The sequence below is a fragment of the Oncorhynchus tshawytscha genome, linkage group LG31 (assembly GCF_018296145.1).
Source record: "Oncorhynchus tshawytscha isolate Ot180627B linkage group LG31, Otsh_v2.0, whole genome shotgun sequence".
Lineage (NCBI taxonomy): Eukaryota > Metazoa > Chordata > Actinopteri > Salmoniformes > Salmonidae > Oncorhynchus > Oncorhynchus tshawytscha.
In genome coordinates this window covers 31,809,861-31,826,272 of record NC_056459.1, presented here as the reverse complement: position 1 = coordinate 31,826,272, position 16,412 = coordinate 31,809,861, and the positions used below count along the sequence as shown (strand labels likewise).

Genomic DNA, 16,412 nt, shown 5'->3' with positions numbered 1-16,412 from the left:
TGTGAGAATGCTGTTCATCGACTACAGCTCGGCATTCAACACCATAGTACCCTCCAAGCTCGTCATCAAGCTCGAGACCCTGGGTCTCGACCCCGCCCTGTGCAACTGGGTTCTGGACTTCCTGACGGGCCGCCCCCAGGTGGTGAGGGTAGGCAACAACATCTCCTCCCCGCTGATCCTCAACACTGGGGCCCCACAAGGGTGCGTTCTGAGCCCTCTCCTGTACTCCCTGTTCACCCACGACTGCGTGGCCACGCACGCCTCCAACTCAATCATCAAGTTTGCGGACGACACAACAGTGGTAGGCTTGATTACCAACAACGACGAGACGGCCTACAGGGAGGAGGTGAGGGCCCTCGGAGTGTGGTGTCAGGAAAATAACCTCACACTCAACGTCAACAAAACTAAGGAGATGATTGTGGACTTCAGGAAACAGCAGAGGGAACACCCCCATCCACATCGATGGAACAGTAGTGGAGAGGGTAGCAAGTTTTAAGTTCCTCGGCATACACATCACAGACAAACTGAATTGGTCCACTCACACAGACAGCATCGTGAGGAAGGCGCAGCAGCGCCTCTTCAACCTAAGGAGGCTGAAGAAATTCGGCTTGTCACCAAAAGCACTCACAAACTTCTACAGATGCACAATCGAGAGCATCCTGGCGGGCTGTATCACCGCCTGGTATGGCAACTGCACCGCCCTCAACCGTAAGGCTCTCCAGAGGGTAGTGAGGTCTGCACAACGCATCACCTGGGGCAAACTACCTGCCCTCCAGGACACCTACACCACCCGATGCTACAGGAAGGCCATAAAGATCATCAAGGACATCAACCACCCGAGCCACTGCCTGTTCACCCCGCTGTCATCCAGAAGGCGAGGTCAGTACAGGTGCATCAAAGCTGGGACCGAGAGACTGAAAAACAGCTTCTATCTCAAGGCCATCAGACTGTTAAACAGCCACCACTAACATTGAGTGGCTACTGCCAACACACTGTCAATGACACTGACTCTACTCCAGCCACTTTAATAATGGGAATTGATGGGAAATGATGTAAATATATCACTAGCCACTTTAAACAATGCTACCTTATATAATGTTACTTACCCTACATTATTCATCTCATATGCATACGTAGATACTGTACTCTATATCATCGACTGCATCCTTATGTAATACATGTATCACTAGCCACTTTAACTATGCCACTTGGTTTACATACTCATCTCATATGTATATACTGTACTCGATATCATCTACCGTATCTTGCCTATGCTGCTCTATACCATCACTCATTCATATATCCTTATGTACATATTCTTTATCCCCCTTACACTGTGTATAAGACAGTAGTCTTTTTTGGAATTGTTAGTTAGATTACTTGTTCGTTATTACTGCATTGTCGGAACTAGAAGCACAAGCATTTCGCTACACTCGCATTAACATCTGCTAACCATGTGTATGTGACAAATAAGATTTGATTTGATTTGAATGGGGGAATGGGACAGAAGGGCGGGAATGGGACAGAATGGCAGGAATGGGACAGAATGGAAGGAATGGGACAGAATGGTGGGAATGGGACAGAAGGGCGGGAATGGGACAGAATGGAGGGAATGGGACAGAATGGTAGAATGGGTACAGACACATAGTCAGTTCCAGTGGAAGATCTTGCCATTCTTATCCCCGTGTAGATAACATTCTGACCTGCTGTGACCCCTCCTAAGGGAGTGTATCAACTAAACTCCATTTGATGCATTCATTAGTAAGGTATCTGTATATTGAGTGTGGGTGGTAGGGTGTCTGTATATTGAGCGTGGGTGGCATGGTGTCTGTATATTGAGCGTGGGTTGTAGGGTGTCTGTATATTGAGCGTGGGTTATAGGGTGTCTGTATATTGAGCGTGGGTGGTAGGATGTCTGTATATTGAGCGTGGGTGGTAGGATGTCTATATATTGAGCGTGGGTGGTGGGCATCTATATATTGAGTGTGGGTGGTAGGGTGTCTGCATATTGAGCGTGGGTTGTAGGAGGTCTGTATATTGAGCGTGGGTTGTAGGGTGTCTGTATATTGAGTGTGGGTTGTAGGATGTCTGTATATTGAGCGTGGGTGGTTAGGATATCTGTATATTGAGCATGGGTTGTAGGGTGTCTGTATATTGAGCGTGGGTTGTAGGAGGTCTGTACATTGAGCGTGGGTGGTAGGGTGTCTGTATATTGAGTGTGGGTGGTGAGGTGTCTGTATATTGAGCGTGGGTGGTTAGGATGTCTGTATATTGAGCGTGGGTGGTTAGGATGTCTGTATATTGAGCATGGGTGGTTAGGATGTCTGTATATTGAGCGTGGGTGGTTAGGATGTCTGTATAGTGAGTGTGTATGTGTCCCAATATAGCACCCTATTCCCTTTGTAGTGCACTACGTTTGAACCAGAGCCCTATGGGTTACCAAATGGGCCCTGGTCAAAAAAATACTGCACTACATAGGGAAAAGGGTGCTATTTCGGAGTCAGAATGTGCGTGTGTTATGGCCTGGTAAACAGGGCAAAGGTCAAAGCCCTCATGTCAAAGAACTCCTCTCCTCTGACCCAATGGGATGACGTTGAATTAACGTAGAAAACGGATTGGATTAGCAAAAAGTCATCAATGGAGTCGGTGCAAAAATAAAAGGGTCATTGATCATCATCATATTTCGCAGTCTAAAGTCTTGGGGATAAAAGCTGTTCAGGAGCCTGCTGGTGTCAGACTTGATGCACCGGTACCGGTACCCGTGCAGAAGCAGAGAGGGGGGTTGGAGTCTTTAACAGTTTTCTGGGCCTTCCTTTCACCTGATATAGAGGTACTGGATGGCAGGGAGCTCAGTCCCAGGGATGTACTGAGCTGTCCGCACCACACTCTGTAGCGCCATGCGATCGAGGGCGGTGCAGTTTCCACACCTAGCAGTGATGGGAGCCAGTCAAGATGCTCTCAATGGTGCAGCTACAGAAGTTTTTGAGGATTTGAGGGCCCATACCAAATCTTTTCAACTTCCTGAGGGGGGAAGAGACGCTATCGCTATCACGCCTTCTTCACGACTGTGTGGGTGTGTGTGGACCATTTTAATGAAGTCCTTATTGATTTGGACAGCGAGGAACTGGAAGCTCTCGACCTGCTCCACTACAGACCCGTCAATGTGGATGGATATTTGTGGAGTAATTCGATGCTCACATGTGTTTTGAATAGAATCGAAACAGTTACCTTAAGACCCTAACTTTAGCCCTCTGACTTCACTAACGACTGTAAATGGAATCAGTTTACTGTGGACTTATTCCTAGCTGAACCTGCAACACAAAACTGGTAGGAGTTAGACAGGTCGAAGGCTGTGGGGAGGTGGTGGGAGGTGGAGGGCTGCATTCCAAATGGGACCCTATTCCTTATAGTGCACCACTTTTGACCTCCATAGGGCTCTTTGACCTCCATAGGGCTCTTTGACCTCCATATGGCTCTTTGACCTCCATTGGGCTCTTTGACCTCCATAGGGCTCTTTGACCTCCATAGGGCTCTTTGACCTCCATTGGGAAGCAGTAGTCAGTAGAGTGGTGTTACTGGTCCGGTAGTCAGTAGTCAGTAGAGTGGTGTTACTGGTCAGGGGGCGGTAGTCAGTAGTCAGTAGAGTGGTGTTACTGGTCAGGGACGGTAGTCAGTAGTCAGTAGAGTGGTGTTACTGGGCAGGGGAAACAGTAGTCAGTAGAGTTGACTGGTCAGGGGAAGCGGTAGTCCATAGAGTGGTGTTACTGGTCAGGGAAGCAGTAGTCAGTAGAGTGGTGTTACTGGTCAGGGGAAGCGGTAGTCAGTTGTCAGTAGAGTGGTGTTACTAGGGGAAACAGTAGTCAGTAGAGTGGTGTTACTGGTCAGGGGACGGTAGTCAGTTGTCAGTAGAGTGGTGTTACTGGTCAGGGGCAGTAGTCAGTAGTCAGTAGAGTGGTGTTACTGGTCTCCATAGTCAGTAGAACTGGTCAGTAGTCAGTTGTCAGTAGAGTGGTGTTACTGGTCAGGGGAAGCGGTAGTCAGTTGTCAGTAGAGTGGTGTTACTGGTCAGGGGAAGTAGTCAGTAGAGTGGTGTTACTGGTCAGGGGGAAGTCAGTAGTCAGTAGTCAGTAGTCAGTAGAGTGGTGTTACTGGTCAGGGGAAGCGGTAGTCAGTAGTCAGTAGAGTGGTGTGGGTCAGTAGAGTGGTGTACTGGTCAAGTCAGTAGAAGCAGTAGTGGTGTTACTGGTCAGGGGAAGCAGTAGTCAGTAGTCAGTAGAGTGGTGTTACTGGTCAGGGAAGCAGTAGTCAGTAGTCAGTAGAGTGGTGTTATGGTCGGTAGTCAGTTTTCAGTAGAGTGGTGTTACTGGTCAGGGAAGGTAGTCAGCTGAGTGGTGTTACTGGTCAGGGAAGCAGTTGTCAGTAGTCAGTAGAGTGGTGTTACTGGTCAGGGGAAGCAGTAGTCAGTAGTCAGTAGAGTGGTGTTACTGGGCAGGGGAAGCGGTATTCAGTAGTCAGTAGTGGTGTTACTGGGCAGGGGAAACAGTAGTCAGTAGAGTGGTGTTACTGGTCAGGGAAGCAGGGTAGAGTGGTGTTACTGGTCAGGGGAAGCAGTAGTCAGTAGAGTGGTGTTACTGGTCAGGGGAAGCGGTAGTCAGTTGTCAGTAGAGTGGTGTCAGTAGAGTGGTGTTACTGGTCAGCGGTAGTCAGTAGTCAGTAGAGTGGTGTTACTGGTCAGGGAAGCGGTAGTCAGTAGTCAGTAGAGTGGTGTTACTGGTCAGGGGAAGCAGCAACAGCATACATAGGCCTCAGCAGGACCAAGTTAAGCTGGCCACCATCCTCTCTGCGTGCCTAAGCCAGTGTAATTAGTACATGACTGTGGTACGCTGCAGGAGTGGGGACGTAAATTCAAGCGGGCAGTTCTCATATTGACACCGTCGGGGTATTAGCCAACTGACAAACTCAGTCGTCCTGCGTGATCTTGATTGGACATCTTCCCGGCTCATTGTGTGTCAGCAGCCATAGAAAACAGGAAACCAACGAAGGCGCCATGACAGCTAGCATGATGATGACACGACTAATCTGAGATTCTGAAATGGTTCTTTGTCCTTCAAGCTATTTACCACAGAAATGTATCTTTGTGTAGTAGTTTTTTAACCACTCACACACGCATACACATTACACACGCACACACGTAGCACACATCAACGCCAGTGGAGGCTGCTGACGGGAGGACGGCTCATAGTAACGGTGAATGGAATGGCATCAAACACATGGAAACCACGGTTTTTGATCTATTTGATACCGTTCCGCTGATTCCGATCCAGGCTTTGCCACGAGCCCGTCCTCCCTTAATTAAGGTGCCACCAACCTCCTGTAATTCACATACACCATGGACAGAAGACCGAGGTGTCTCTTTTGATAAAGCAGGAAGTAGACACTTCCTGTGTTTTCGTCTTTGCCACCAACCCTTTTTCAAAGCGACTCATTTAGACACACACAGAAGGGTTATAGTAGTAGTGTGCTTCAGAATTCAGCACTCTCTTTGCAGTGTTCAAAGTAATGTAATGTAAAGTAATGTAATGTAATGTTATGCAATGTAAAGTTATGTAATGTAAAGTAATGTAATGTAATGTTATGTAATGTAATGTTATGTAATGTAAAGTTATGTAATGTAAAGTTGTGTAATGTAAAGTAATGTACAGTAAAGTAATGTACAGTAAAGTAATGTAATGTGATGTAAAGTTATGTAATGTAAAGTTGTGTAATGTAAAGTAATGTACAGTAAAGTAATGTAATGTAATGTTATGTAATGTAAAGTTATGTAATGTAACGTTGTGTAATGTAAAGTAATGTACAGTAAAGTAATGTACAGTAAAGTAATGTAATGTGATGTAAAGTAATGTCAAGTAATGTAATGTCAAGTAATGTAATGTAAAGTTATGTAATGTAAAGTTGTGTAATGTAAAGTAATGTAAGTAAAGTAATGTAATGTAAAGTAATGTAATGTAATGTAAAGTAATGTAATGCAGACCTAATATGTCTACTGCACTATAATAAGAGGAGAATGACCCAATGTTCTACTTGGTTAGTCTATAGCCTATTGCCTATGCTCTGAGCCCATGAGCAGCGCTGGAGAGGGAGTCACTGTTTAAAGACTGGAAATCAGACGATTATAGTGATGAAGGTAAAGGTAAAAAAATAAATATGAACTTTATCAAACAAAACATACATGTATTGCGTAACAAGTCCTATGAGTGTCATCTGATGAAGATCATCAAGTAATTAATTTTATCTCTATTTGTGCTTTTTGTGACTCCTATATTTGGCTGGAAAAATGGCTGTTTTTATCTGTGGCTTGGTGGTGACCTAACATAATCGTTTGTGGTGCTTTCGCTGTAAAGCCTATTTGAAATCTGACACTGTGGTGGCATTAACAACAAGATTACCTTTAAAACGGTATCAGATATATGTATGTTTGAGGAATTTTATTTATGAGATTTCTGTTGTTTTGTATTTGGCGCCCTGCTCTTTCACTGGCTGTTGTCATATCGATCTCGTTAACGGGATTGCAGCCATAAGAAGTTTTAAAGGACAAATACAAAGTCACAATAAGAATCTGCTAGAAACAAGGAAGGGGTTAGACGGCACACTACCTTACGATGATGACCTGTAAGTGTAATGACTATAATACCAACAATTGAATAACATAGGCTCCAATCCTAGGTAAACTACCTGACCAAATCTCTTCATAATGGACCATTTTCCCTGGTTGTTTTCCCCATGCAGCTGTTGCCATGACGACAGACGAGGCGACAGAGCGACAGCAGCAAAAGAAGCCCAGCCAGCAGGAGGCAGAGCAGCATCAGGCCACGCCCCTGACCACGGGCCCTCTGAGTCCCAGGCTTCCAGCACTCCCGTCACCTCGCCCCTAAGCCCCGGCTCGCCCTCCTCACCCCAGGAGGAGGTGCAGCTGAGACCCCGCCAGCGCACCTCGGCCGACCGTGGCCTCTCGCGACTCTTCTCCTCTTTCCTGAAGAGGAGGTCTCAGTGCGAGGGGGACGGGGGGAGAAGGGGGAGAAAGGAGGGGGACGGGGAGAAGCCAAGGCGCCCATCGCTGACTGTGAGCCGGAACTCAGGATCGAGGGGGATCAGAACCTCGACCTGCACTCACTCAGCAGCAACGAGGCTCAGGTGAGAGCTTATCACTCCTGCTACGCTGTCATACTGGGACTGTGTGTTGTTGTAGGGTTAGGCTTGAGGAGGACATGTTTAATAGCAGTGTGTGTGGTTGAGGACTCTTAGCTACTGCTTAGCTAGAGTGCAAAATTATGTTGATTTTAGTCTGAGCTGATGAATGTGCTCTTCAGTGGTAAGTGGTAGGTGTTTTGTGCTGGATTTACAGTGCTCTGAATTACAGTACTCTCTCAGTCTTCAAACTGCTATGTGAAGTGAGTAAAAACAGACGTGCATGAATGAGTAATGATTGTGGTGTTTGTGATGTGGCTTGAGGAAAGCCTTTCCTTCGGTTCCCTTTGTTCCTTCTTTACATAGGATTTCATTTCGGCCTCAAAGCACACAACGTTAAGTCACAATATATATAGTCACAATAGTGAGGATATATAGTCACAATAGTGAGTGTTGATATATAGTCACAATAGTGAGGATATATAGTCACAATAGTGAGGATATAGTCACAATAGTGTTGATATATAGTCACAATAGTGAGGATATATAGTCACAATATAGTGTCACAATAGGATATATAGTCACAATAGTGTTGATATATGAGTGTTGATATATAGTCACAATAGTGAGGATATATAGTCACAATAGTGAGGTGAGTGTTGATATATAGTCACAATAGTGAGGATATATAGTCACAAATAGATATAGAGTGTTGATATATAGTCACAATAGTGTTGATATATAGTCACAAAAGGATATATAGTCACAATAGTGAGGATATATAGTCACAATGAGTAGTCACAATAGTGTTGATATATAGTCACAATAGTGAGGATATATAGTCACAATAGTGAGGATATATAGTCACAATAGTGTTGATATATAGTCACAATAGTGAGGATATATAGTCACAATAGTGAGGATATATAGTCACAAGTGAGATATATAGAGTGGATATATAGTCACAATAGTGAGGATGATATATAGTCACAATAGTGAGGATATATAGTCACAATAGTGAGGATATATAGTCACAACATATAGTCACAATAGTGAGGATATATAGTCACAATAGTGAGGATATATAGTCACAATAGTGAGGATATATAGTCACAATAGTGAGGATATAGTCACAATAGTGAGGATATATAGTCACAATAGTGAGGATATATAGTCACAATAGTGAGGATATATAGTCACAACAGTGAGGATATATAGTCACAATAGTGATGATATATAGTCACAATAGTGAGGATATATAGTCACAATAGTGAGGATATATAGTCACAATAGTGAGGATATATAGTCACAATAGTGATGATATATAGTCACAATAGTGAGGATATATAGTCACAATAGTGGTGATATATAGTCACAATAGTGAGGATATATAGTTACAATAGTGAGGATATATAGTCACAATAGTGAGGATCAAGCAGTCAACAAGTCAAGCAGGCATTTGAAAGAGTAAGAACATTTCAGAGATATATGAGACAACTCAAAGTCACAATAGTGAGGATAAATCACCAGTGAGGATAAAGTCCAAGATAATGGAATTCATTGCCCTAGTGACAATCAACAACAGTTCTCTGTCAATAGTGATGTTGGATATATAGTCACAACGACTGGTCGAGTCACCGGATATATACACAATAGTGAGGCCAAGTGCACTATTTTTCAGATGTTGTCCTACCAGAGTTACACAGTAATAGCGATATATCACTGCTATTAGCTTCAGGACATACATACTATGGAACGCCGTTTGGGTCTTTGCGTGTCAGTGAAAAAGATACAGTAGCACTGTCAAAGCGGTCAACAATAAAGTCTGCAACACCGGCCACGATAACGATGTGTTTACGGTGATGTTGGCTTTCGCCGACGTTGGTAAATAAAGCATCATTTGTTCAACTGCAACTTCTGGGGTAGCTAGCATTTAGCTTGGTACCGTGTCAAAAAAGCTAGCACTTTAGCTTGGTACCTAGCTGTTTAGCTTTAGCTTGGTACCTAGCTAGCTTTAGCTTGGTACCTAGCTAGCTTTAGCTTGGTACCTAGCTAGCTTTAGCTTGGTACCTAGCTAGCTTTAGCTTGGTACCTAGCTAGCACTAATACAACCAGCATGAAAACAATGACCAGTAAAAAACTGCAGTCATTTTCATTATTCTTAGCAATGATTTAGGAATCCTCGTGAGTAAGTATTAGCTAGGTTGCCACTTGTTGTTCGCCTGTTGATATTGAACTTCAGTTCATGTAAATAAATACCTAGCCAGCTACTTAACCCTGTTGCCCAAAGCTAACGTTATAAGCAGCCAGCTAGCTTCATCTCGCTAGTGAGGCTCGACCGGACCGAGTTATGTGTTGTGAAGCTAGATACAATAAAGATTAGGCACAATAGTGGAATTTGCGGTTTGCCTTCAAAATAAAAAAAAATAAAAAATAAGGTGCGCGAGACAACTTTACCAGCATCATAGCATCATAGCATACTTATCGATGAATCGCTGTGACATATGAAATACGAGTGATAGTGTAATCAATGTGTAATAACTACGTAAAAAAAATATGAACGAGTTAAATTATTATGTGACGTGCAGTCATACTCAGGTTCTGATTGACACATCAAATATTGTTAAATAGTGTATTTTTTGACACGCAAAGACCCAAACGGCGTTCCATGGAAATCCTGGTTGAGAATGAAACGACTGAACAACGAAACAGCACAGCAAGTGAGTGAAAGAAATAGGTTTTGATGATGTTTTACTGGTACATGGGGACATACGGGGACATAACGTAACAAAATTACTTTTTGGTCAGTGTGTGTGTGTGTGTGGTGTGTGTGTGTGTTTGTGTGTAACCTTTATTTAACTCGGCAAGTCAGTTAAGAATGCATTCTTATTTATAATGACGGCCTACTCCAAAGCAAAGGATCTTGTGAAGATGCTGGAGGAAACAAGTACAAAAGTATCTATATCCACAGTAAAACGAGTCCTATGTCGACATAACCTGAAAGGCCGTTCAGCAAGGTAGAAGCCACTGCTCCAAAACTGCCATAAAAAGCCAGACTACGGTTTGCAACTGAACATGGGGACAAAGATCGTACATTTCGAGAAATGTCCTCTGGTCTGATGAAACAAAAATCGAACTGTTTTGCCATAATGACCATCGTTATTTTTGGAGGATAAAGGGTGCGGCTTGCAAGCCGAAGAACACCATCCCAACCGTGAAGCACGGGGTGGCAGCATCATGTTGTGGGGGTGCTTTGCTGCAGGAGGGACTGGTGCACCTCACATACTAGATAGCATCATGAGGTAGGAAAATTATGTTGATATATTGAAGCAACATCTCAAGACATCAGTCAGGAAGTTAAAGCTTGGATGCAAATGGGTCTTCCAAATGGACAATGACCCCAAGCATACTTCCAAAGTTGTGGCAAAATGGCTTAAGGACAACAAAGTCAAGGTATTGGAGTGGCCATCACAAAGCCCTGACCTCAAACCTACAGGAATTTTGTTGGCAGAACTGAAAAGCGTGTGCGAGCAAGGAGGCCTACAAACCTGACTCAGTTACACCAGCTCTGTCAGGAGGAATGGGCCAAAATTCACCCAATTGATTGTGGGAAGCTTGTGGAAGGCTACCTGAAATGTTTGACCCAAGTTAATCAATTTAAAGGAAATGTACCAAATACTAATTGAGTGTATGTAAACTTCTGACCCACTGGAAATGTGATGAAAGGAATAAAAGTTAAAATAAATGTTTTCTACTATTATACTGACATTTCACTTTCTTAAAATAAAGTGGTGATCCTAACTGACCTAAGACAGGGAATTGTTACTAGGATTTCAGGAATTGTGAAAAACTGAGTTTAAATGTATTTGGCTGAGGTGTATGTAAACTTCCGACTTCAACTGTATCAATATCATGTCTTTGTCGTTTGTAAAGTTGTTTGTTCTGTGTAGCTTTAAGCAAGCATGTTTGTCTTACACACAGATGCAAATGTGTCCATGTGTGTTTTTGGAATGAATATAAAATGGAATGTGTCTTGTGTCTTTTCCTCCAGCCTGTCCAGGTAGACCAGAAGGAAGACCCTGAGAAAGACTCAGAGGACGAGGGGGGAGAGAAAGACAAGGAGAAAAGAGAAGAGGACAGTGCCCAGGAGAAGGAGAAAAAGGAGGAGGACCCTGAGGGAGAGGGAGAAGGAAGAGAGGGCGAAGACGGGGAGGGAGAGAAAGGGTTAAAGGAGAAGATAGCAGAAGAAGACGCTCAACCTCCTAAGCCTCCCCGTCGACCCAGGATCATGCAAATTAAAGTTACACTGCTGGATGACACTCTGTATGAGTGTGAGCTGGATGTAAGTCCCAATATTACCAAATCATTCTTTATTATAGCTGGAATCCTAGGATACATAGCCTGGGGGATCCAGGATGGTTTGTGCTGTCTTGCCAAATCCTATAAACTTGTCCGATTTGTTCATACAGTACCATTCAAAAGGTTGGACACACTATGAAATAACACATATGGAATCATGTAGTAACAAATCAGAATCTATTTTATATTTGAGATTTTTAAAAGTAGTCACCTTTTGCCATGATGAGCGTTGCACACACATTCTCTCAACCAGCTTCACCTGGAATGCTTTTCTAACAGTCTTGAAGGAGTTCCCACATATGCTGAGCACTTGTTGGGCTGCTTGTTCTTCACCCTGCGGTCCAACTCATCCCAAACCATCTCAATTAGGTTGAGGTCAGATGATTGTGGAGGCCAGGCTTTGATGTCTTCTCTATTATTCTACAATGTACAGTAGAAAATAGTTTTAAAACTTTTTAAAAACTTGAATGAGTAGGTGTGTCCAAACTTTTGACTTGCACCGTACATACAGATACAGTTAAAGTCGGAAGTTTACATAAACTTAGATTGGAGTCATTAAAACTTGTTTTTCAAACACTCTACACATTTCTTTTTAACAAACTATAGTAGGTTGGGAGTCATTAAAACTCGTTTTTCAAACACTTTTTCAAACAAATTTCTTGTTAACAAACTATAGTAGGTTGGGAGTCATTAAAACTCGTTTTTCAAACACTTTACACATTTCTTGTTAACAAACTATAGTAGGTTGGGAGTCATTAAAACTCGTTTTTCAAACACTTTTTCAAACAAATTTCTTGTTAACAAACTATAGTTTTCGCAAGTCCGTTAGGACATCTACTTTGTACACAAGTCATTTTAATTTTAAGTAATATATGACTTTAACCCATTTTATAAGAGATTCCCAAAAATTGAAAATATTCCAGGCATTTATATATAATCTCCAGCCGTACTTTATCAAAAGCCTTTTCAAAGTCAGCTATGAATAGCAGGACTGGTTTCCCAGATATTTCCCAGTGTTCTATTATTTCCAATATATCGTCCATGTAAAATGCCTTTCTGATTAGAATGAATAATATCCGACAATAGCTTTTTAATTCTGTGCGCTATATATATTGCTAGACTGGCTTTTTCGGTACAGTGCCTTCCCGAAAGTATTCAGACCCCTTGACTTTTTCCACATTTTCTTACGTTACAGCCTTATTCTAAAATTGATTAAATTAATTATTTTCCTCATTAATCTACACACAATACCCCATAATGACAAAGCGAAAACAGTTTTTTATAAATGTTTACAAATATATTAAAACCCTAAATACCGTATTTACATAATTATTCTAATCTTTTGCTATGAGACTCAAAATTGAGATCAGGTGCATCCTGTTTCCATTGATCATCCTTGAGATGTTTCTATGTTTCTAACTTGATTGGAGTCCACCTGTGGTAAATTAAATTGATTGGACATGACTTGGAAAGTCACACACCTGTCTATATAAGGTCCCACAGTTGACAGTGCATGTCAAAGCAAAAACCAAGCCATGAGGTCGAATGAATTGTCCATAGAGCTCCGAGACAGGATTGTGTCGAGGCACAGATCTGGGGAAGGGTGCCAAAAAAAATGTCTGCGGCATTGAAGGTCAAGAACACAGTGGCCTCCATCATTCTTAAATGGAGAAGTTTGGAAGATTCTTCCCAGAGCTGGCATCCTGGCCAAACTGAGCAATCAGGGGAGAAGGGCCTTGGCCAGTGAGGTGAACAAGAACCCGATGGTCACTCTAACAGAGCTCCAGATTTCCTCTATGGAGATGGGAGAACCTTCCAGAAGGACAACTATCTCTGTAGCACTCCACCAATCAGGCCTTTACGGTAGAGTGGCCAGATGGAAGCCACTCCTCAGTAAAAGGCACATGCCAGCCTGCTTGGAGTTTGCCAAAAGGCACTTAGACTCTCAGACCATGAGAAACTAGATTCTCTGGTGTGATGAAACCTGGATTGAATACTTTGGACTGAATGCCAAGCCTGGAGAAAACCTGGCACCATCCCTACAATTAAGCATGGTGGTGGCAGCATCATGCTGTGGGGATGTTTTTCAGCGTCAGGGACTGGGTGACAAGTCAGGATCGAGGAAAAGATGAATGGAGAAAAGTACAGAGATCCTTGATGAAAACCTGTTCCAGAGCGCTCAGGACCACAGACTGGGGCGAAGGTTCACCTTCTAACAGAGCATCGACCCTAAGCACACAGCCAAGACAACGCAGGAGTGGCTTCAGGACAAGTCTCTGAATGTCCTTGAGTTGCCCAGTCAGAGTCCAGACTTGAACCCGATCAAACATCTCTGGAGAGACTTGAAAATAGCTTTACAATGATGCTACCCATCCAACCTGACAGAGCTTGAGAGGATCTGCAGAGAAGAAGGGATAAACTCTCCAAATACAGGTGTGCCAAGCTTGTAGCGTCATACCCAAGAAGACTCGAGGCCGTACTCGCATCCAAAGGTGCTTCAACAAAGTACTGAGTAAAAAAGGGTCTGAATACTTATGTAAATGTGATATTTCAGTTTATTTTTTTCAGCGATTTATTTTTATTTTTATACAACTTGTTTTTGCTTTGCTTTGTCTTTATGGGTTATTGTGTGTAGATTGATGAGGGGAAAAAAGCAATTTAATCCATTTTAATGTTTACATACCCTACATTATTCATCTCATATGCATATGTATATACTGTACTCTATATCATCTACTGCATCTTTATGTAATACATGTATCACTAGACACTTTAACTATGCCACTTTGTTTACATACTCATCTCATATGTATATACTGCACTCAATACCATCTACTGTATCTTGCCTATGCCGCTCTGTACCATCACTCTGTACCATCACTCACTCATATATCTTTATGTACATATTCTTTCTCCCCTTACACTTGTATCTATAAGGTAGTAGTTTTGGAATTGTTAGCTAGATTACTTGTTGGTTATTACTACATTGTCGGAACTAGAAGCACAAGCATTTCGCTACACTCGCATTAACATCTGCTAACCATGTGTATGTGACAAATAAAATTTGATTTGATTTGATTTCTAGAAACATGGCAAATTCCCTACACAGTTCAAGACATGTTTATTATGTCTCTGTATGACATCTCTCTCTTCCCTTTAGAAACATGCCAAAGGTGTGGAGCTGTTCACAAAGGTGTGTGACCACCTCAACCTGCTGGAGAGAGACTACTACGGCCTGGCCATCTGGGAGTCGCCCTCCATGAAGGTCCGTTGCTCTAAGTTTCCAAACTGTTTTTTGCTTTGTGACCCACAAGTTGAGGTGTCTTTTGAGTTGTCACCTGATTGGCTGAATACCCCGGGGCGCGCGAGGTGGTTGGAGTTGTCATGACAGAAATATGATGCCAAGTTTTCAAACTATCGGTGGTTTCTATTGAGAAGATATATGAAGCAATCTGTGCATTTGAACAACAGCATCAATACACCTATTTCACATTTGCATGTCAAAAACCAAATGACCACTGCTGTACATGCTGTCACTGTTTAGAACGGATTAGATTCAACTATTTTGAGCGAGCAGGCAGCTCACGCACAAACGAGTGCACCAGGGAGAACTCAACAAGCATGCAGATGATATAAGTGAAAACGCATTATCTAACTGGGGATAGCTGGCTAACATAATGTCACAAAAACCATGAAAATCAGCCCCACGCCATTATTCCTCCTCCACCAAACTTTACAGTTGGCACTATGCATTGTGGCAGGTAGCGTTCTTCTGGCATCTGCCAAACCCAGATTCGTCCGTCGGATTGCCAGACGGTGAAGTGTGATTCATCATTCCAGAGAACACCTTTAGTTCCAGTGAAGAGAAATCTTAATGCTACGATTCTGGGCTTCTCTCCAATGTTCCAACATCTAGTGGAAAGCCTTCCCAGAAGAGTGGAGGCTGTTATAGCAGCAAAGGGGTGACCAACTCCATATTAATACCCATGATTTAGGAATGAAATGTTCAACGAGCAGGTGTCCACATACCGTTGGTCATGTAGTGTAACTTTATATTTTCCAAGTTAGTCAGATTTGAGTTTAGAAAGACGTAAAGTTGGCATGAGAGCCAACTAGCTAGCAAGCAAGCTACCAGCTAGCTATATCTAGCTGCTTATCAAAGGTAGATAACTGGTTAATCTCACACAAAAAAAATGACCACATTTTGTTAATCAATGTCTCCAAACATTACTGTAGCTGGTTCATGCTTTGTGATATTGCTGGTTTTATGCTGTTTTAGTCCACAGAACATGACAGTAGAACCTGATGAACCACACGGGGAAACAATCAAGTTGGCCAGTCAACTTCATACTCTTTGGTCCTACCAGATCCTTGATGAGAAGGTTCTAGCTAGTGTATCCCTCTGTCCGTGGACTCTTGTTAGATGAAGTTGTCCGGTTTATCAGGTCCCAGGCTCCCTTGACTGTTATGAATATTTATTTACAAGTTAATTAATTACAGCCTTTTGCTTTAGTGCCGCCTGTACCTGATCGAGCAGATCTAGCCTCGCGTGCGGAAGTAAGCCGTCTGGCGCGACAGTCATTGGGAGGAGACTAGAGCAGGCCCAGAAGTTCTGACTGAACGCACATTTATGCGCCACCAGGACGGTTTGTTTACTTTATGCTGGAATCCTGCGATTTTGTTGGGGCAGTTTCCCCCCCCCCTCATTGTAAATAGTTGGCAAAGCAATCCCCAAGAAGTGTTCTCACGGCCTATGCGCCCACGGAGGAGGAGTGGCTGCTGGCGGTCACTGTGGAGCAGAGTAGTAAATCACTACTTGTTATGAACAATATATTTTAATCTGGAAAATGTAAAAAATGTACCACACT

General features: G+C 42.9%; 1 pseudogene; it reads left to right on the top strand.

The window, feature by feature from the left end:
• The first annotated feature begins 7,098 nt into the window (after positions 1–7,098).
• The window catches only part of LOC121841504, a 180,853-nt pseudogene continuing 171,539 nt past the window's right edge, over positions 7,099–16,412 (top strand).